The sequence below is a fragment of the Dromiciops gliroides genome, chromosome 3 (assembly GCF_019393635.1).
Source record: "Dromiciops gliroides isolate mDroGli1 chromosome 3, mDroGli1.pri, whole genome shotgun sequence".
Lineage (NCBI taxonomy): Eukaryota > Metazoa > Chordata > Mammalia > Microbiotheria > Microbiotheriidae > Dromiciops > Dromiciops gliroides.
The window spans coordinates 449283473-449306291 of NC_057863.1; the positions used below are offsets into that span (position 1 = coordinate 449283473).

Below are 22819 nucleotides of genomic sequence, written 5' to 3' on the forward strand. Positions count from 1 at the left end.
GTTCTTGATAACATAGCTAGTATATATCAGAGACAAGCCTCGATCCCAGGTTGCCCTGCCATCAGCTATGACATGATTGCCGTAAGAGAGAGAGAGAGAGAGAGAGAGAGAGAGAGAGAGAGAGAGAGAGAGAGAGAGAGAGAGAGAGAGAGAGAGAGGAAATTAGTAGCATATAAAGAAGGGAGGAGGAAGAGAAAGGAGAAGGAGGTTAAGCCGAAGAGCAAAGAGGGATGCTGAGAAAGATCACACAAATCCAGTTGGTGACAAGATGTTTAACTTTTGTCCAGTAGATGGAGCTGTTATGTAAGGTGCTGGCTTCTGGCTTTTTTTTTTTTTTAAACAAGCTATTTGCTGATTTGTATTAGGTACCATAGAGTGAGTCTCAATACAGGAAGCCGAGGATGAAGCCGAGAGGATACTGCAGAGGTCTCTTTGGTGTATGTGTGAGGTTTTCCTCTCAGGGAGAATGCAGCAGTTGTAAATAGTTGGTAACCTCTTGCAACAAAAAAATCGGGCCAGTTCCCAGTAAGGGCACGCTATCGTCCAGTCTCTAAGAGATCCTGTCATCCCTCATTGCAGATGGGTGATTTTCCTCTTTCTCAGGTAAGCTAGCTGAAGGCTTGTTTCATTATAGTTCTTGGTTCCTATGTGCCAGCTACCCTTTTAAAAAGAGCCTGTCGTTGTTGGCAGAGCACGAAGTCTATTTTTGCATGTGAATTCCAACTAGTCTCCCCTCCCCTCCCTCTCTTTCCCCCTTCTCCCCCCTCCCACCAGCACCCCCTTCAACCTTTCCCAAGCTGAAATCAGGGCTGTTTTGCAGATCAGCATTTTGATACAAGATCGGTTTTGTCAGCCTGATAGACCTTGGACATTTGCCATTTCTTGTGTTTGTTTTCTTTTTCTTTTTCTATCATATCCAAGGTCCCTTCACTCCACCCCCACCCCCACCCCTTTCTTCACTGTTGATTTAGAATTGGAATCGCTAGGCTCTAAATAGAGGTCATCTTGTTCCTGAGGATGAAGCAAAAACTGGAGCCCGGGTTTCAGCCCATAGGAGGAAGGCGGTGGGATTGCTTGAGAAGCCTAGCACTGCAGGGGTGTCCGGCTTCTTGAGGCCGCTGCTGTGCTTTGGGCATATGCCTCATCCCAGCTTGGCCCAGGTTGGGGGTCTTTGATATTTGTGCTTCCCCCCCACCCCCAAAACGAATTGTATGTCTGAGGAAAACAACAAAACATAGCTCTTTCCCATGGAATACCTGATTGGAGAGCCCGACTTACTTTTAATTAGATAGAGGTCATTGCCAGCAATGATACTGCAGATGCTGCTCGGTTCATAATCTGAACCGTCTTGCTTTCCCAAACAGCACAAGACATTTTCCCAGGTGGACGTGAATCTTTTTCAACATCTTTTCTAATATGGATTCCTTCACTCCTACCTGTTTGAGGTATGTGTATTAAAAGGGCTTGCTTCCTGTTCAGTGTTCTCTGATGTATTTTTATTTTTTTTTCATTGAAAGGAGATTTTCATTGGTCCTTATGACAGTTTCAGATGGAGTAGTGGTATTTTTTAAAATTAGGTTAGAATCAATTATTTAAATTCAGTGCATTGTGTGTATGGGTGTGTATGCTTGTGTCTTAAAATATTTCAGAGGTGCAGTAACAAACTTGTGAATTAACAAATGGTGTTAGGATCACACCCAGGAAATCTGGCTGCTTTTCTGTGGATCTCTGTGTTGGTTTGCAACTGTTTGATGCATTAGTTTTGTCACATACACAAAATTTCTCTGGAAAGTACTTGAATATCACCCCAAGAGGCTGATGCTAAAAAAAAAAATAAAAAGGGAAAATTCCATATAGAGTCTTGGCTCTTTCTGCTTGATTAGTTTCCTCTGTCCAATGCCTGCTTCTCAGAGCAGGGACTGAGCTTACCTTAAATGTTTGCTGCAATACCTAGGCATACCAGGGTGATGCAACCCAAACTCTGAGCAGCCTCACATTTTCTGAGCTGTCTGACACTATTTTCACATTGTAGATGTACAATTGGAACAGAATAAAAAATGGAAAGACTATTTAAAATCTCTCCATGGCTATTATTATATTTGTAAATATATTTATGGTACTGTATTCCTCTTATAAGAGAAATGTGGCAATTCAGAAGGCCTTCCTCCCCATAGATCCTTGTAGATATTTGTTGGACTGTGTCTATTTTAGGAACATCTTGTATAGACAGAAATGGATGACTTTATAGAGATGTACAGGAAAAGAATTTAGTTGTAAGGGTCAAATCAAATTATCAATGAACAGAACAAAGCTTAAGTAAATTTTTATGTCATGTGTAGTAGAATAAGTTTTTTTAGAACTCATTGCAGGGTTTTTGTTTTGGTTTTTTTTTGGTGATTTTTGTTGTTGTTGCATTGTTTAACTGTTACTCAAATGTCAGTTTGTATTGGGCCCATAACCAGAATATCTGGTGTATTCATACAAATTAAAATAACTTTTCAAATCCTAATGCCAGCAATAATAACTTGGATTTATACAGCATCTTCTTGTTAAAATAGCAAAGCATTGGTTTTTCTTTTCTTTTTTTAGTGAGGCAATTGGGGTTAAGTGACTTGCCTAGGGGCACACAGCTAGTAAGCGTTAAGTGTCTGAGGTCAGATTTGAACTCAGGTACTCCTGACTCGAGGGCTGGTGCTCTATCCACTGCGCCACCTAGCTGCTCCTTAGCATAGTATTTTAAAATCTCCTTAGTCGTTTATTTTGACAATAAGCTTTGGAGGGCTGTCCAAGAGAGAAACTTATAAGGGTAGGTATAAGGAGTAACCTAATTAATTATACAGTATTGGAGAAGTAAATGGGATGTATCAAGTAGTTGGTTGGTGGTAAGCAAAATGGTATCCTAGCAGGGAGTGATAGGAAATCTTGCCCAGACACACAGACAAAAAAAGAAACAAAAGCCTGAAAAATGAAAAATGAACAACAAAAAAAACCCGACATTGGTTACTTGGGTCTCATGCTAGGAATGGAGCATCCAAAAAGCTATATCAGAACCCCAAAACACTCATTACTTCTTTTTTATTTAGAGGTGGAACTTTGGGATACTAAGAAAGAGAGGAATATGTTGGGTTATCTACCTCTAGTCATTGCTACTAAGGGAGCTGGGCAACTGAAGACCTCCTAAACCAAAGCATCTCCTATATGTAATTATTTCTTGGGTATTATGGACCAAGCCATCTTGACATGTCTGTTTTAGAATGGGGCTTTAGAATGTGAATAACTTATTTTAAGGTCTGAGATGTCTATTCTGTTTGTTCTAAGTATGACTTATAAGACTGTTGTTCAGAATTATTGCTCCCACTTTTCAAGTGGAAAAGTGAACCCCAGAGAGGGATATTTTCATGAGGTCACATAGCTAATCAATGAGGGAAGCCTTTTCCTGCCCACTACACACACACACACACACACATAAAGAGCACAACAGAGGGATCAAGAAAGAGACCAAAAATGGTAAAGAAACTTCAGTAGTTTCTTAAGTTAAATATACTTGCCACCCATTAAGTTCATTGAAACTTTGTTTTCAGAGTGTTACTGCTGCCCTTTGAATTTATAATTAGTTTGATTAACTACTGTTCAAAACTTTTCTCTTATCCTCCTACAAGAAGATTATTTTGAGGGACTCAATGGTCAAGACAAATATATTCTAACATTAGTTGAAATTTCACTAAGGATCAAGGTTCTCCACACTTACTCAAAATTCTTACAAATTCGATTCAATTCAGCACACATATCTATAGCCAGTTCCTCTGCTATATCTCCGTGCACATCAGCAACATGCCCATTTAAAAAAATCAAACCAAGAAATGACTTGCATGAAAATCTTCCTTTTTCTTTAAAAATAAAACAAAAAACCTTCAGAAACAAAGAAAATATCTTTATAAAAAGCAGAGTGAAATATCAGGTTGAGCAACTTTTAATGTCAGTTATTCTGCAGTTCCTCGAATGCCATGAAGTTGGCTCCCATTTAAAAATAAAAGTCACCATTCATTTTGACAGGAACACAAAATACTGTTCAAATCAGCAGATTCTACTGGAGCCTATAAAAAGACACAAAATAGTTAAAAAGTGAAATGTTCACTCAATCTATCACTTGTTGGAGGGATAAGCTGCTGAGAACAAGTAGTTGTTTCCCCATTCCCCTCTCTTCACTGAACTGATTGAAATGTTGGAACATTTTGAAGTTAAAAAAAAGATGCAGTCTGATTTTTTTTTAATAAATAGTTTGTAACTCTTGGCTAAAGGTCCTTTTGCATGGGACTCTCCTCATTGGTGGAGATTTATTACTCAATGCTCTGCTCCTGAATGAGGGGCAGATTTGGTGAGACCTCTTCTGGCTTCCAGCTCTGAAAGAGAAGACATAGGATTCTAGATTCTTCCCTGAAGGGAGAGAGACTCTGGACAAAAGCCAACCATAAAGGAATAGCACCTCAATATCATCAACTTCTTCCCAGAGAAAGTCTCCTCAGTGACCTGAAAAGTCATCGCAAGCAAAAAGATCTCTCTTTACCCCCAACTTTGCTCCTCACTCAGGTTTGGAACTTTGAGTAATCAATCTCCATCAATAAAGAAAGTCCAATACCAATGGGATTTGAGGCCAGAGTTATGGTTTAATATGTGATCATTCTTGTAGGCTAGGTCAATATGATGTCTCAAACAAGAACTACTTTAATGCTTCAGTGGAGCTATGATGTCATTGGTGTGGACATGCCCTCCAACATTACATATTGCAACCCATCCTTGTCTCCTTATCCTGCTCTACTCTTGCCCATATTATCTCATAAAGGCACCAAAGGGGGTCCTGACATCATGCCAGTGCTCTTTCTGACATTCTTTTGATCTTTTTTTTAAAAAATATATTCATTGTGTAAATATCACTGGAGACCAAGGGCTGTTCATCAATTATCTCTCAATCTTACTTCATTACTGACCCTAACTAGCTAAAAAATATTAAAGTCATACTGGTCCATAACAGCAGAAGGAAATTGTGATGGTGCCCAAGCTTATAACAATAATTAATATTTTGGAAAAGACTGTCAGTTTTGTGGATAATTTCAACTTTGACCCTCTCTATGAAATATTTTCAACAAAGACTTTTTCAGGTAGCTGTATGCAGCTATTTTGCAAGGAAGTACCCACCTCTATATCAGGATAGACGTAGTGGCAGGCAGACTTAAGCCCTGGACAAAATCTTATCTTTTCCAAAGTGTTTAAAATAAGAATTTGAAGAATGAGTATGGCTCTCCACCCCTTCCTATTCCTCTCTTTCCTGGACTCAGAAAGTCTATGTAACATGCTAGGAGGCTTTGATCTAACTGTTTAGTTGGTGCTAGATATACAGAGTCACAGAATCTCAGTGTTGGAAAGGAATTCAGTGGCTATCTAGGCCAATTCATGCCTGAACCAGAATTCTTATTATTACAGATCTGACAAAATGGCCATCTAAGCTTTGCTTAAAGACCTTTGTTTAAGAAGATCCATCCAAAGACATCCATTTCACTTTTGATTAGCAGTAATCATTAGGATGTTTTTTTCTTAAATAAAGGCAAAATTGAGCTCTTCACAAGTGCTGAAAAATCTGATTCTTTAAGTATTCAGCTTTTTAATTGGGTGGAGAGAGAAGGAGAATAGTCATGTAGATATAGCATTTCTGTAAATTTCAAATTGCTACAATTATAACTGAGTATATCTATTACCAGTCTATTATGTTGCTCTCTTGTTGGGATACAGCATGGCCAAATGAGAGGAATACTGAATTTTTGGTAAGAGGCCTGTGAATCCCATCTATTTTATTCAATAGCCCTGTGAGCATGGGCAATGTGCTTAAACTCATTTTCCTGGGTGAGAATAATATTTGCACTACCTACCTAGCAGTATGTTTGTGAGAAAAAGCATCATATAAAGAATTCACAAGTTTTAGTGGAGTTTTTAACTTCAGTAGCTTAAGTTTCCTATAAAATATTATCCAAATTATTGTATAGATATAGAAAATCTTCATCTTTTTTCCATATCAGGTTTCTACTGATTGCATATCTTTTACTTTAGAATCGTTTAAGGAAGGGAAGAGATAAGATTGAGAACTGCCAAAACTGGCTTAGCATTTTTTAGGACAATCTTGTTTTAGGAGATAGACAATATGGTATAAGGAAAGGGGCCTTACACTTAAAATCAGAAGTCCTATTTTTAAAGCCTTTCTCTGACCTTTACTGTTTATGTGATCATAGACAAGTGTCCTTCATTATTTGTCTAACCACTGCAAAGGCTATTAGTATGGGACTATCTCCTTACTGGTGGATATGAATGCTCTACCCTGCCTTATGTGAGAGGTGGGGCAGAGTAGGTAGGTGAGACACAAGAGCTTTAGTTCTCAGCAGTCTCCCTGTGGACACTCATTATTTGGGGACTCCTCATTTCCAGTTTCAGAAAAGAAGATGGAAGAGGCCAATCCCACTTCAGGTTGCTGAAAGAAAGGACTGGGAAGACATGAAGTCTTTATCTTGTCCTTTATTCCCAGCTTGCCACTCTAGAGACTTTGGGGAGATACCCCTTCCCTGAAATCATGGACACTCTCTTGAGCAGTTATCTCACTCCCAAAATGGGACCTCCTTTGTTCTGTATTGTCTGGTATACATTCTTCTATGTCTACCTCCTCTGGCTTTTGTTTTGCTATGATTTAACTAAATGGACTTCTTTGCTATTCTATATGTGTGTTCAGGGCAGAACTGGTAGGAAAGGAGTCAAGCTTGGGGTCTCCCTTCCCCCTAAAATAACAAAGTGATCAAAAGATGGAACCAGATCCTATCCCCTAGACAAACACCATTTAAGGGAGCAGATAGTTATACTTTTAGCAGAGTACTCCCTCTCTCTGAGGAGAGCAGACTGGTGGCCTCCAGCCCCAACCCCCTGCTTCCCCTCCTGGCAGGAATGAGAATCTCCCTTTGGAGGATGAAGAAGGGTGGGGAGAAGAAGCTAGAGATAGCTATTCTGCCTCTCTTTGAGCCACACAACAGGTCCTTTGCCATACATGGACCCTTCTCTACTTGTGGGTCTCACCACTCATATTATTATACTTGTAAAATAAAACAATAATACTTGGACAATCTACCTCCACTTCCCACCCCACTCCCAAGTTTGTCATGAAGACACAGATATATAAATTACTTTAAGCCATGTTTGTTTTCAGTCTCTTGTTCTTTGTCCCTCCCTTCCTTCCTTCCTTCCTTCCTTCCTTCCTTCCTTCCTTCCTTCCTTCCTTCCTTCCTTCCTTCCTTCCTTCCTTCCTTCCTTCCTTTCTCCCAACTTTTCTCTTGTTCTTTTATTGAAGATTTGTCCTAGGTTAATTCTCTGTTGTCCACACCTTATTTCCTGCCATTTCAGGCTCTCTCTGTCATAGTTCAACAAATGCCTACTATGTGCTCAGTATTGCTGTGCTTTTGCAAGCACCATGGGAGCATAAAAAATGTATAAGAAATAAATTTCTGCCATTGTTTTTACCTAGACATAGTCTTAGAGCTTCATGCTCTATCCATGATTTTTCTGCATTTCATTTTTACCATTTTTTCAAAAAATAGCATCTATTTTTATCAAGACAAGTTAAAATCATTCAATTTTGTACATTGTTTAAAAGCTATAAAATCAAACAAAATCTTGAAATGGTGTCTCCAGAATTCTGTTTTGTTTATTTGTTAATGGAGTTATATAAGAGGTTCATTGAAATGTTTTGGTTCTATTTTCTTACTATTACAGATTACTCCTATTTTCCATCTATGGAAGCTCCCCCCTGTCACTGCTCTCTTAAAAAAAAGGAATCTATTTTCTCTCCCACCCTGCTCCAAATGGGGCAGGGGGAGGGGAAGGTAGAAAAGAGGAACAATTTTTTTTGGTAATAAATATGTATAGTCAAGAGGATTGACTACATAGTTCTTTGTTTACCATGTTATCTCCTCTACCAGAATCTTTTTAAAGTCAGTGACAGTGACAGTGACTACCTATAGAGGAAGGGGTTTTGACCTGTATTTGAGGTCAAAGGACCTGGCATGTAACTCTAGCTTTGCTGCTTTTATTATCTGTGTGATTGTGAAAAGGTCACAACTTTTCTGAGCTTCAGTTTCCTCATCTATAAAATTAGAAGGCTGAACTAGACCTGGTAGGTCACCCCTGACTCTAAATCCTATCATCTTTATATTTCCCATAGTAGTTTGAAATAGGGACTCAATAAATGTTTGTAAAATGAATGAATCTCTTTATTGAATCTCATGTTACTTTCCAGTTTCCTTTCTTCTAAGATCCCTATTTCAATAGCTGTTTTGTGATTTTCTTTTACCTATAGCCTATTCCCTGTTGCAGTGAGTGGATAGAGTGACTGGCCTGGAGTTAGGAAGATGTGAGTTCAAATGTGACCTCAGACACTTATTAACTGCTTGATCCAGGGCAGGTAACTTACCCTTGTTTGCCTCAGTTTCCTCATCTGTAAAATGAGCTGGAGAAGGAAATGGCAAACCACTGCAGTATCTTTGCCAAGAAAACCCTAAATGGGGTCATGAAGAGTCAGACACAACTGAAATGACTGAACCACCAACCATCTACTCTTCTTTCAACTTTGACCACGTCTCAACTTTTAGGATTTCCCTTTTAATGGAAGTACTTTTGGTGGTGTCTCATTCTTCCTTTTTACTTATCTCTTCTATCTTTGCTTACTGCTGTTCTTTGGGTGACTATTGGCTATTTACAAGTTAAGGCAGTTGAGTATAATTGATTGGAGTCCTGATTGGACTCAATAAAATGAGAGAAGAAAAGCTGTCTGACTGTAGCCAGGGAAGTTTTCAGCAATGTTACTGTTCAAAAATGCTCTGACTAAGCCGCAATAGGACTTCTGTTCAGTTCAAAAGAGCTGCTATGTCATGGAACCTTTCAGAGTTTGGAAATCTGAGTGCATTTTAAACCTTTGAAATTTGAGAACATTCCAAATGTACTGGAATGCTTCTTCCATCCCTGGACATCATTTTCTCTTTACTCACTTTTAATGGTGTTTGCTTTATGACCAGCTTTTTCACTTGCTAAATGTTCTCCTGCAGACCAACCATGACATCTTTAATGATCACGTATATTTTTAGCATAAACCTATTTGCTTCACTGGAAAAAGGAAAGAAAATAAGACCTTTATAAGAAATGGAAGTGGGGTTATCCCTTCTTGAAAAAAAAAAGGGAAGGGAATGGGAGGAGAAAGTAATCATTTCTATTAGATGATTATAATTCTCTCTTAAACTTCCTGTAGATTATACCAAAATCTATTAATTTCCCAAACTCCACATTTGTACTGTCCATAGTGACTGTTTTGGTAGGCTAATTAACAAATGTGTCCTATTATTTTAGGACAGGGATATGGTACACTGGTAATATGGCTAGTATACACTAACAAAGTAAGTAGCATAAAAATGTCCAGGCCACAACAATATATGGCTATTGTATACAGCTTAGTTTAAATCAATGGGAGCACAAACCAAAAATAAAACTCTAAACACTCCTGAAAATACCTCAATGGTTTATCTTTATTGTTAATATTTCATATTAATGAGCAAAATCTTTATAGATTAACAATTTTTTACAATGACCTAACTATGAGAGATAAAAAGAAATATATAACATATCAAATCAATAGCTTGAATGTTATATTTTTAAAGATCCAAAAACCCCATTCAGCAAAATCTGTACTAGCATATTAAATGGGAACTATAAACCAAATAGCAAAACATTTAATTAGGATTGATATCAAAGCAAATAACCAAGGAAGATTATAGAATAGAATCACTGTCTACTCCCATCCATGATGAGATATGTCCTAGATGATAGTTGTACATTAGATTTAGAAGAGGTTGAATAACTGGATAGACTCAAAGAGTACTTGAGAATTGTTCAATGATAACTTAGAAAAAGGTCTCATGTCAGTGAAGTGACCTGGTGATATTTGGCCCAGTACTGTTTAACATTTTTATCAATGACCTGGGTAAAGGTAACATGCCTACTAAATTTGTTGATGGTACAACACTGAGAAAGTTGGTTAAAATATCAGACAGGAGAATCAGCATTCAGACAAAAATCTTGACAAGCCATTACATTGAGCCAAATCTAATACAATGAAATTTATAGGGATAAATGCTACTTTTTACACTTTGGTTTGAAAGAACTGACCTCATTGGCACAAAGTGGTGGCAACATGATTAGTCAACAAGTTGCCTGAGAAAGATCTAGGTATTTTAATAGACTTCAAACCCAATGTGAGTAAGCAGGGTGAAAAGGTCATCATAAATACAAATTAGATTTTTTACTACAGCAAAAAAAGTAATTTCCAAGAATAAAAAGAAAATAGTCTTATTTTATTCCCTGCCTTGGGCAGATCATATTTGAATATTAGGTTCAGCTATTGATGTTTCCTTTTAGGAAGAACATTAAAGGCTGGAGAGTATCCAGAGGTGGGGGAACAGAATGGTAATGGCAATGGTACTTGAGTTCATGCTATTGGTAAAAAGATGAGTTAAAAAATGTAAGAACAGTTAAAACAAATGAGTGTTTTTCTGGCAGAACAGAAGACTTAGAGGGCACAGGAGACATTATCAAGTCTTTTAAAGACTCATATAGAAAAGGGATTAGATTTGTTGTTTGACCTCAATGTACAGAGCTAAGAGCAAAGGGGGCAAGATGAAAAGAGACAAGTTAGGCTTAATATAATTAAAACTTCCTTACAAAGCTATACACATGTGCAATGGGCTGCCACAAGGGATAATAGGTTGCCTCTCACTGGAGATATTTCAGAAGAAGACTGGATGATCACTTGTTGAGTGTATTGACTTGAGGGTTCTTTTTGGGTATAGGTTAGACTACAAGGTCTCTGCAAAATTATACGATTCTAGAGGTATGGTCTACTACAGATGTCCATACCACTAGAAGACACAGTACTTATAACTTGGTATTTCATAATCTTAGGGTTGTGTTTTGGGTGGGGGACTTCCTACAGATCTAATTGGCAATGTCTTGCTGCCACTTGACTCTACCATTATGGTTATAAATTTCTGTGGTTGTAAGTTTATCTTCATATAAGTTATATGCTTTGCTAAAAACGTGCTACAACTTTGTGCTAGGACTTTAATCTGGTACTTGGACTTCTAAAAAGAAAGTTTTATTCCCTTTTTGTGGGACTGCCTTGACCTATATTGCTAGAAGCTAATCAAAATGTTTCCAACTCTTTTATAGATTAGTACCACACTTACACCCAGTTGTTGCACAAAGTGACTCCTGAGGTGGTCATCAAGACTTTTTTTCAACTTTATTATACCCCATCTCCTTTCTAACAGGTCTCCTATGTCCCCAAATAGTTATTTAGTGCATAAATGTCTTTAAACATGGGTAATTCTTGGGGCAGCTAACTCTAGAACCATGTGCATTAGCTTGAAGTTTTGACTAGCAAGATTTGGATGAGGGCAATAGATTTGGTAACCTTTTAATTGCAAACTTGTCACTGAGACAAAGTTTCTCACCCTTCTTAAAATAGAAGAAAACTTAAAGATCATCTAATCTAGCCATCTCATTTTAGATAGGAAGAAACTGAGACCCAGAAAACTTAAGTGACTTCCCCAACATCAATAATAAATATCAGACCCAGGATTCATTTGATCCCTGATCCAAACTTTTTTTTACTCTTTCTCCACATCAGCCCTTTGAGATTGGCAGTTCAGGTTAGTACTATTATCCCAGTTTCACCAACAATGAAACTAAGACTCAGAGGTAAAGGGAGTTAAAGTGATTTGTCTGAGATGGCATTGTAGTAAGTGTCAAGGACAAAACTCAAACTGAGGGCATATGACTTCACGTCTAGGTCTTTTTCCATTCCATCAGATGGATTCTGAGCATCTTCTAATCAAATTGTTCTAACTTCATGTCTAACCTATCATTTAATGCAATTTTTGTAACTTATATGTGCAATATAATAAAGTAAATTATATCTAATTCAGAAAAAATATACCTTTTATTTTAAAGTATTTTTATAATAAGTGAATTTTGACAAGTCTCTTGATTGTATTTTGCGTGCTTTGGTAAACACACCAAAATTTACTACTTTGGGCTTTGAGATTAGGGATAAAAAAATAGTGAAGTTGAGGAGTATCAGTGCCTGGAGTCATTTCATCATGTAAATGAATTCTAGAATCAAATCATTAATTGTTTTCTGTGTTTTAAGGTGGTTATCTCATTAGCATGAATGAGAGGCAGTGATAGTAAATCCTTTGTAAAAACTGTTAAACTACTATGCTTCTACCAATGAATTGATGGCAAAGAGAAGGGAATTTGGTATACCTCAAATTTGTTCTTTTTATTAATGTTAGCAACTATACTAAGGGGAAATTAGGGGAGAAGGTTGAAAATGCCAGCTAATATTGAAATTGGTTTCAATTGGCTAATGGTTGAAATTATTTGCCAAATCATTTTGTTGGTCATCTCCTCCTCCTAGAAATTCTGCCCTCTCAAGGTTTTATGCTACTTCTCTCCTGATTTGCTTTCTACCTGTCTGACTACTCCTTCTCAATATCTTTTGCTGGCTCATCATCCAGACCATAAACCCTAACTATGGATGTTTCTTTCCTTAGTTCTCTCATCCTTTTATACTCTTTCTTGATAATCTCAACCAGTGCCATGGGTTTAACCATGACTTTTATGCGTATGCGGCATGGTGGATAGAGTACAGGCCCTGGACTCAGGAGGACTTATCTCCCTGAGTTAAAATCTGGCCTGAGACCCTTACTAGCTGTGTGACCCTAGGGAAAGTCACTTAATGCTCAGTTTCATCATCTGTAAAATAAACTGGAGAAGGAAATGGCAAGCCTTGCCAGTAAATTTGCTAAGAAAATCCAAAATGGAATCAGGAAGAGTCAGACTTGAGTGAAAAATGAAATTCCCAGATCTATATATTCAGCCCTTTACTCTTCTCTGAGCTACAATTCTGAATTACTTGTTGTTCATCCTTTCTTTTCTAAGAGGACAACTGACATGACAAAGTGTTGTCTTGACTTGCACGTGAATTGGATTTTAGTGAGGCAGAGTTGTACAAAGTTTTCAGCCTCATTCTCTCTTCCAGAGTCATCAAAGTCCAGTGGCAGGATAAAATCAAGATGACTTGTGATGGCCTTAACATCTTCTATGTCTGACCAAGCCCTAAGTGCTCTCCAGCACCTTCTTGTTTCAGCTGCCTTCATGGCTCTTCGAATAAATTGTTCTCACCTGCCCATTCCACCAGGGAAAGCCTTCCTAGGCTTCAGGTAGACAATCCCCTAGCCCACAGGTTTGATTGAAGCCTCCACCTGATTTACACCATCTGTTGAGATGATTTTACTGGGGTATGGCCATTGTGCATGCTGCAGCTTTTTGGAGCCACAAATGAGATTAGGATACATAGGATGAGGCTTAGTTATGGAAAGCCTTTACAAATCAGGGAGATGAATTTAACTTTGATTTATGATAAGAAATATAAAACCAATTGTCTATTGGATATTTAAAGCTAGATGTCTTGGAGACATCTTAAATTCAACATGTCTAGGGGCAGCTAGGTGGCGCGGTGGATAGAGCACTGGCCCTGGATTCAGGAGGACCTGAGTTCAAATCCAGCCTCAGACACTTGATACTTACTAGGTGTGTGACCCTGGACAAGTCACTTAACCCCAATTGCCTTACCAAAAAAGAAAAAAAAATCAACATGTCTAAAGTCTTACCTCTCTGAAATTCCTTTTTTATATCAAAATATTGCCATGCTTCCAGCGTGTCAAATTTGTAAGCTCAACAAACTCTAATTCCTCCACTGAAAAATCATTCCTTTCTCTTGTGAACTCTAATAACCTGTTCTATATACATCTGATACATTTATCACAGTCTAATTTATTTTTGTACATGCCATATCACTCCCAAGATGCCTATGGGGTGATGGATAGGAAGCTGGTTTGGGTTTCAAATCCCACCTCACACACATTCTGGCTATATGAACATTGGTAAGTCACTTAAACTCTCAGTTCTTCATGTTTGGATTGTATTTATTCTGGCTGTCATCTCCCTTCCTGACTTCTAATGCTCAACAGAGATGCAGGAAAACTACTAAATGACTATAGCCTGGTACCCTTCATACACTCCAGCATCCATTAATACCACAGTAGAAGTGAGAGGTGAACAGCTGTTTCCTGCTTCAGGAACAAGGCATAGGATCATGGATCTTGACCTGAAAGGGACCTTGGAGACTTTCTAGTCCAACCTCCACATTTTACAGATGAGGAAACTGAGGTCCAGAGAGATTAAATGACTTACATAAGTAACAAATAGCAAGCAGAGATTTAAACACAGGTCCTTTTGCTCCAAGTTTTGCACTCTTTCCATTCATTCTTCTTTATGCCACACATAGTAGCACATACTCTTTCTTCCCTTTGCCTTCTATACACTATTCTGATGTTATTATAATATTAACCTAAGGTACTGTTTTCTAAGCTGAGTAACCTTGCCTCCTGGGCACAGTACGGTGTCAATTATATGGCCCTATTAGAGCAAGTGTGACAGGGGATTATGGGTCTTGGGTCAGGAGTTGCCATATTGCTCTGCACATTAGGTAGGTTCATCTACATGATTTTAGTAAAATGGAAGCAGGTAGGTATATATTATTCAGCTTTATTTTTGCCTTCAACTCACAATTCCTTATAAATCTACAAAGAGCTATTTTCTAAAAGATTTCAGTATCTTGCTTTCTAAAAGAATTTAGCTAAACATATAAAACCTAGAAATTCAAATATACAAGCATTTAAGCACCTACTATTTGCCAAACACTATGCTAGGTGCTAAGGATACAAAGAAAAAAGCAAAAAAGCATCTGCCATTTAGGAGTTTATGATCTACCATTGGAAAGACAAATAGATACAAGATAATAGGGGAAGGAAGGCCCTAACATCCAAGGATAACAGGAAAGACTCCTTAAAGAAGATGACATTTGAAATGAGTCATCCATTCTTCCTAGAAGGTGACACTTGAAGTGAGTCCTGAGTAGGGACTCTAAGAGACTGGATAAGGACTACATTTTATGCATGGGAGATAGCTGGAAAGGTATGGACACAGGAAATAAAAGTGCCATCTCTGAAAACAATAAGAAAACATTCATTTTCTGTTTTTCTTTTTTTTGGGGGGGGAGGGGAAGGCAATTGTTTCCATGAGTTTCAGCACCCTATTCTCTCACCTTCTAGAAGGGGGGAAAATCAGCAGACAAGGACACAAGGTTATAAGGGAAAGGAAATTTGGTGTAAAGTGGGTAGAGTTCTAGAATTGAAGTCACTATGATATGGGTTAAAATACATGATCCTGGGAAAGTCACTTAACCTCAATGAGTCTCAGATTCCTCATCTATAAAATGAAGAGGTTGAATTCTATGACTTCTAAGCTCTCTTCTAGCTCTAAATCTATGATCCAAGAAATTGAAGTGAAGGAAGAAAAAAAAGCAGGGTTTTGATTTTGTGTTTCAGTCATTCAGTCATGTCTGACTGTTTGACCCTATGGAGTCTATGGGGTTTTCTTGGTGAAGATACTAGAATGGTTTGCCACTCCCTTCTCCAGTGTGTCCCCATTTTATGGATGAAGAACTGAGACAAATTGGGGTTAAGTGATTTGCCCAGGGTTACACAGATACGAAGTATCTGAGGCCAGATTTGAATTCAGGACCTCCTGGCTCCAACACTATCCACTGTGCCACCTAGCTGCCTTAAATTGTGTTCATAGCCTCATTAAATGAATCAAAAGTCTCTGTTGTGTCCACTTGAATAAATGACTATTAAACTAAGATTTGGAACCATTTCCTTGACTTTTGTCTATTTTGTGAGAAAAAAATTTGAAACTTATAATAATTACCTAATTAAGGCTTGCAAGCTGCTTCCTATCTGAAGTAGGTAGTGCAATTATTATGATTCTCATTTTACAGAGGGGTAAAGTGAGATGTCAAATGACCTGTTCATGGGTCACTTAGCTAGTAAGTGTCTGAGGGTAAAATTTTAATGCAGATCTCCTGAACCCTTCTTTTTGATTCTTTCTTCTATAGAAGAAACCATAGAGGTTGTACAGTTAAGAGTTAATGGTGAGATTATAAATGCAATTAAAGATTGAAATATCTTGAGGAAGCATTTGGAGAATTTGAATGTCACCATTCCTAAAATCTATGACCCTATAATCAGTAAGAGTAGCTTTTAATCAGTATACTGATGAAAATAGCTACTGGGTTTTCTGCAATATAATTGTCATCCCTTTAAAATAATCAGGAGATAGAACAGAGAATTAAAAAGTGAAACAAGTTTTGAAGTACTGGAAGAGCATTGTCCCGAAAATTTTGTGTAGAAATCCAACTTTTTCTGCTAGTACAACTACCCTAGCACTAGATAATAATTTTTAAAATTAATGATGTCCATAAAATACTTTGCATACAATATTTTGCTTATGCCTGATTACAACCTAGTGAAGTAAGCATCATGAATATTATTATCCCCCTGTTACAGATGAAAAAACCTAGACTTAGAAAAAGTCGGATGTCTTGCCTGTGGTAACACAACTTGTATCAGGACAAGAATATAAGCCTAGGTATTTTTTAATCCAAGTTGAGCACTCCAGTCCTACACTAGAATGCTTCCTTAGCTGGCAAAGAAAGCCTCCAAAATAGCTGAGAATGAGTTGATAAACAGCTTAGGATGATTGTAAACCAATTTTATTTCTTTTGAAAATCAAATTATAAGATTAGAAAATTAAGTGACTATGCACTATACTTTGATCTTAGAAACTAAGTATGCAAAATGCAATAGACCTTAATCTTATTTATAAAGTAAATTTTATTAGTCTTATCAAATTGACTCATACAGGTTATAATGGTGGTATCGTGTGTTCTGAATACTTGCCAAAGACCCCAAATAACAAAGTCAGGCATTTGTGAACCATATTGTTGAGCTAGTACAAATTGTCCAGTCAGAGACACCAAGTTAGTAATTTATGGAAAACGTATTCTAAAACATGAACACATATATTTGGGAAAGGGTGAAATGAGAATATATTGCACATTCTATGCCATAATGATTTTGGGCGGGGGAGGTGCCCATCTGTGATTTCAGTGACATAGGGAATCCTAAATCATGAAACTTTCTTTAAGAAAGCAGGTTGACAACTTCTCTGAAATGTAGTCTTAAAGGATTATCTGAGGCACAGAGAGTGTCCAGTGATTTGTCCAGGATTAGACAATCAATATAGGTCAAAGGAAGGACTTTAATGCTAAAAGTTACCTGGAATGCTTTGTGAAATTCCCACTGTAAAAGAAATTAAAGGACAAAATCAAATATTAGAAGTAGAGCTTGGAGTCACCAATTGTGTATTTGGGGAGGAGAGTGGGGAAACCATAGTCATACTATTTCTAAATATCTTTCAGCCCCAGACATTCCGTGAGTTTGAAAATCCTGGAAAGAGTTATGCTGAAACTTACAAATGATGCTAGACAGCAAATTTGATATTGTCCTGGAATGTGATATGCCATTAAAAAAAAAAGCCAATGATATTTTGGGCTCTATATGTCAGTGTGTCATTACAACACCAAAGAGGCAATAGCCTGATTTCCAATTCTGGCAAAAATTGTAGTGCTGGCTGGGAAATGAAGAATTACAGGTCTTAAGTGATTTTAGGAGTTTTTGGGACAAGAGCAAAACCAGTGTAAAGGTTAAAGGACTTGGTTTTATATAAAGAAATTTGAACATAGATAAGAGGCAAACAGTAAGATAAACAAAAAAAATAGGAGTCTGGCCCTTACTCTAACTTCTTCTTAGAATACCTAATGGTTCCAGGTAAGGTACTCCCTCTTCAGATCAGAAACTGCTCTTTAAGATTTGTCTACAGGGGCAGCTAGATGGTGCAGTGGATAGAGATACCACCGGCCCTGGATTCAGGAGGACCTGAGTTAAAATCCGGCCACAGACACTTAACTTACTATCTGTGTGACCCTGGGCAAGTCACTTAACCCCAATTGCCTCACCAAAAAAAAAAAGAGTTGTCTACAGCACTGAGGTTTTAATGATTTTCCCAGAGTTGAAAAACTATTTAGTTCAAAGGAAGAACTTGAATTCAGGACTTCTTAACATCAGTGATGGCTCTCTATTTCCTATGGTACATTGAATATAAATATATATCAATCAATAAACATTTATTGTGTGCTTACTATGTGCCAAGTACTATGATAAACACTACGGCTTCAAAAAGAGGCAAAAGACAGTCATTGCCCTCAAGGAGTTTACAATTGAATGGGAAGTCAATATACAAACAAATCTGTACAAAGCAAGCTATAGAAAACATAAATAGGAAATAATAGAGTGAGGACACTAGAATTAAAAGGGGTTTGGTAAGGCTTTCTGTAGAAGGTTAGATCTTAGTTGGAACTTAAAGGAAACTAGGGAAGTCAGCAGTTGTAGGAGAAGATGGAGAGCATTCTAGGCATAGGGGACAGCCAGAGTGAATTCCCAGAACTGAGAGATGGAGTGCCTTGCTCATTGAGCAGCCAGTAGGCCAGTGTCACTGGATTGAAAACCATATGATGGACAGTAAAGGAATAAGAAGATAGGAAATATGGGGAGGGGGACACGAAGTTACAAAGGGCTTTGAACATCAAACAGAGCATTTTGTATTTCCTCCTGGAGACAATAGGAAGTCCCTGGAGTTTATTGAGATAGGGGGTGACATGATTAGACCTGTGTTTTAGGAAAATCATGGATGATGGATTGGAATGGAGAATGAGAAGAGACTTGAGGCAGTAAGATCTACCAACAGGCTATTTTTGCAATAATTAAGGTGTGAAGTGATGATGGCCTGCACTAGAGAGGTGGCAATGTCAGAAAAAAGAAGGAGGTATATTTGAGAGATGTTGCAAAGGTGAGATTGACAGACCCTGGCAACATCTTGAATATGGATGAGAGATAGTGAGGAATTCAGGATGATGCCACAGTTGTAAACCTGAAGGACTGGGAGGATGGTGTTGCCCTTTCCAGTAATAGGGAACATAGGACGGGAGAGTTCAGCCAAAAAGGGGAGAAAAACATAAAATAATAGCTAGTGGAGATGTTTAGATCAAGTGAGGATTTTATAAGAATGAAGGAGACTTGGGCATATCTATAAGCCCTAGAGAAGTAGCCAGCAGGTAAGGAGAGATTAAAGATTAATGAGTGGGGGTGATAAAGGAACAATCTCCTAGAGAACATGGGAGGAGATGAGATCAAGGGGGCATACAGAAGGGTTTGATTGGGCAAGAAGAAGGCCTACCACATATGAGACAGGAGTGAAGGAGCAGTTAGATGTCTGAGTGATGTGAGATGAGGAAGATAGAAGAGGATGTTCTCAGTGATTGGCCTCTGATGTTTTTTTTTAAAGTATTGGCATGGTAAAGCAGCTAGGTGGTAAGTGGGATAGAATGCCAGGTCTGGAATAAGTGTGATAAAATAATGGAATTTGGCAGCTGTCCAGGGGTCCCACCTGATTGATCTAGTATTGTTTGAGAAACTAAGTACCTACTTGAGATGATTAGATACAGGCCACACCTGGCCTGCTCTGAGTGATGTATACTACTGACATCACTGGGGGGAACCACTCTTGGCCAAGCAACTTGAAGGACCTCCCTTTTTGGGGGAGGGAGAGAAAAGGTAGAAAAGAGAACACTTGCTCTGAGGTCTCTCTTTCCGGTTGGTGAGCTTTTGAGAGTGTACCGAAGAGGGACTGCACAACTGACTCCCATAGAAATTACAGACTCCAGTGGTGAGTTAATAGAAATGAAGCCAGCTCTTCAAATTAGCTGAGCTGGAAACAAGTTTGGGGGCTGTGTCAGTCTTTGCTAGAGCCAGGGAGCTTATCCATTTTTATCTTCCCCTATTCCCTTGTCCTTGGCTTTATTAATTTCACCTTTGTTATATATTTTATTCCCATTAAAAAAAAACCTGATTTGTTTGTGGGAAAGAGGCTGCTAATCTCCTTTCTTATTGGCCTGGGAGAAATAACTAAAAAAGACAGTTTGGAAGGGAGGAAACTTTGGACCTAGAGGTCCCTCATTATTTTCTGAACCCCAATATTATGGCAAGCCACCCAATTAACTCTCCCCATATTAAATTTGGCCCCTACATAAGGAAGACTCATCTTTCTGAGTTCAAATCTGCCCTCAGACACTTAATAGCTTTGTAACCCTGGTCGTCATTTAAACCTGTTTGCCTCAGTTTCTCATCTGTACAATGAGCCGGAGAAGGAAATGGCATACCATGCCAATATTTCTGCCAAGAAAGTCCCAAAATGGGGTCACAAAGAGGAAGACATAACTGAAGCAACTGAACAAAGACAAATTAGGCAAGGTCCTTACCTGAGAAAGTATGGGAATGAGTGATGTGGGGGACCTTGAAGAGATGAGAATGTATGGAAAGGCCAATATGGTGAATGGGTTAGCAAACTGATTAGAGAAGTATAAAAGGATTGCCTGCTCTTCAAAGGACCTAGTTAAAATCTTGCAACATAAATGTGGAGTGGACCCATCAACAGTTTCATTATTTTATCCAACACATTAATTAGAGGTAAAGAAACAGATATTAGGGGTAATCCAACATTAGATTTGGGCAAGGTTGGGGAAGAGGACAAGGGGGAGAAGGACATAGAGTGGTTGGTGGTGTCAAACTTAAACAGAAAAGGGGGGCACCAAACTAAACTATACACAAGAATTTCTGTGGGACATATACTGACTTGAAAAAACACACTTAAACATTATCTTTCTCCTATTATGTTTTTGTTTACTTTGTTAAGTTACAATTACATTTTAATTTGGTTTGGGCTGTGCTTCAAAGTGTTATGGACCAGCTGACCATGTATTTGACACCTCTGGTGGAGAGAATAGTGGAGATGAACTGATTCATCAAGAGGTCAATATAGAAAAAAGAAAAGTGTAGTTGCTGCAGGGAAATGAGGTATGGAGTGATTGGAGATTGTGGTGATGATAAACAGGCTAACAGGTTGTAAAGCATAGGGAACAAATCGAATCATAAAAGAGCATTATCAAATAAACGAATTTAAGTGGCGAACATGAAAGTGGAATACTTGTGGGGTGATGGCATGATCAAGGTTATGGTCATCTATGTGTATAACTGATATGGAAGGGAAGAATAGGTCAGGAAAACTGAGTGGATTGGGGCACTGGGAGGTTAGTGTATTTGAAGGTGCATCTATATATCTATATCTCATCTTTCTCATATATACATATATCTCTTGAAGTCCCCAAGTATAGCAGTAGGAATTGTGGTAGAGGAGAAAACCATGAGGCAGACACTGAACTCTCTGAAGAAGAAAGGAGAATCTCCTGGGGGTTGATAGATAATGGCTACCAGGATCTGTTTTGGGTAATAAATTGAAGAGTATGGACCACAACAAAGGAAGGTTACTGGGTGATGGGGGGAAAAGGAGTCTGGAAGTGGCAGTGTAGAGCAAAGATTATCTTAATTTCTTCACCATAACCCATGAATTAGGAAAATGAGTGAAAGTGCAACTAGTACTGGTATAGATGGCCAGGGATGCAGTGTCACCAGGCAGGGATCGGGTCCCAGTGAGAGCCAAAAAAAAAAAAAAACGGAAACAAAAAGGGAAAATAAAGTTTAAGATGAAAGCAAATTTGCTAAGAAGAGATCATGCATTCCAGAGAGCATGATGGAAGGATTGGGTGGATCTGGAGTGTAACAATTTGGGGCTAGGTAGAGGTGAAAGAGATGGAAGTAAGAAATACAATAGTTCAGGATGAGGAATAGAATTTGTTCATTGGTAGCCAAGGGTTCAGAATCACTGGGATGGGAAAAGGATGAAAGCATGAAAAAATGCTAATCATTGAGGAATGAGTTGAGGCAGAAATCTGTGGCTGAGGAGAAGTTCACTGAGGGAAAGCAGGTGTTTAGATTGTTCAAAGATCTCCTTGAAGATGCACCCTCATACATTTTTCTAGTGGGAAGGGGGTGATTGTGTTTCCCTGCATCAAGAAGGCACAGCACTGCAAACCTACATCCTTAGGGAGATGGATTCTGAGCATTTTAATTGTCTTGTCCCCTATTACAAATATCTTAATGGTTTGTATAGTGCTTTCCCTCACAAGACTCCTGTTGGGAAGGTAGTGAAAGCTTTTTTAATCTCCTTTTTACTGATGGGAGAGCTGAGGCTTAGAGGGTTAACCGAGTTGCCTGTAGTTACACAGCTAAGTAAATATCAGAGAGGCTTCAAATCTGTGTCTCTTGAGACTTCCCATCCACAACTCTACTATATGTAAGCAGAAGTAGAAAATAACAGGTAAAAAGTGGGGGATGACCTGGTTCTCATAATCTTTCTACCTCTGTAAAGACCTTGATAATGGTACTAATATTGAATCCCAAAACTGATTAAACTTTGTCCCTAGAATTTCCTGAAATTGTCCCTAGAGTGGTTTTACTGCCAGTTCTCTTCCCTGTCACTAACTTTAACCTTCATAATGACCTTCATCATTTTATTCATTTCTGAAAAATCTTATCAGGATGCCAGTTGGCATTTCATGATTGGCATCTGGTATAAAAATAACTTTTCTTTTTTCATGGCATATATTATTATCATGGAGGGTTTTTTTATAGCACATCATAACTAGCTCATCTGTGAGAATTAAAGGTTGGACTAAATGATCTCTAAAGTCTCAGTTCTTGTATTC

At 38.2% G+C, this 22819-nt stretch overlaps 1 protein-coding gene across 3 annotated transcripts in view; it reads left to right on the plus strand.

Moving 5' to 3' along the window:
• The first annotated feature begins 210 nt into the window (after nt 1-210).
• LOC122751490 (sodium channel protein type 1 subunit alpha) overlaps nt 211-22819 on the plus strand; it is a 209111-nt gene continuing 186502 nt past the window's right edge. For all 3 annotated transcript variants that reach the window (XM_043998558.1, XM_043998559.1, XM_043998560.1), the window contains exons 1-2: nt 211-603; nt 1365-1445. The gene's annotated coding sequence lies outside the window, so the exon portion shown is untranslated. The remainder of the gene's footprint in view (nt 604-1364; nt 1446-22819) is intronic.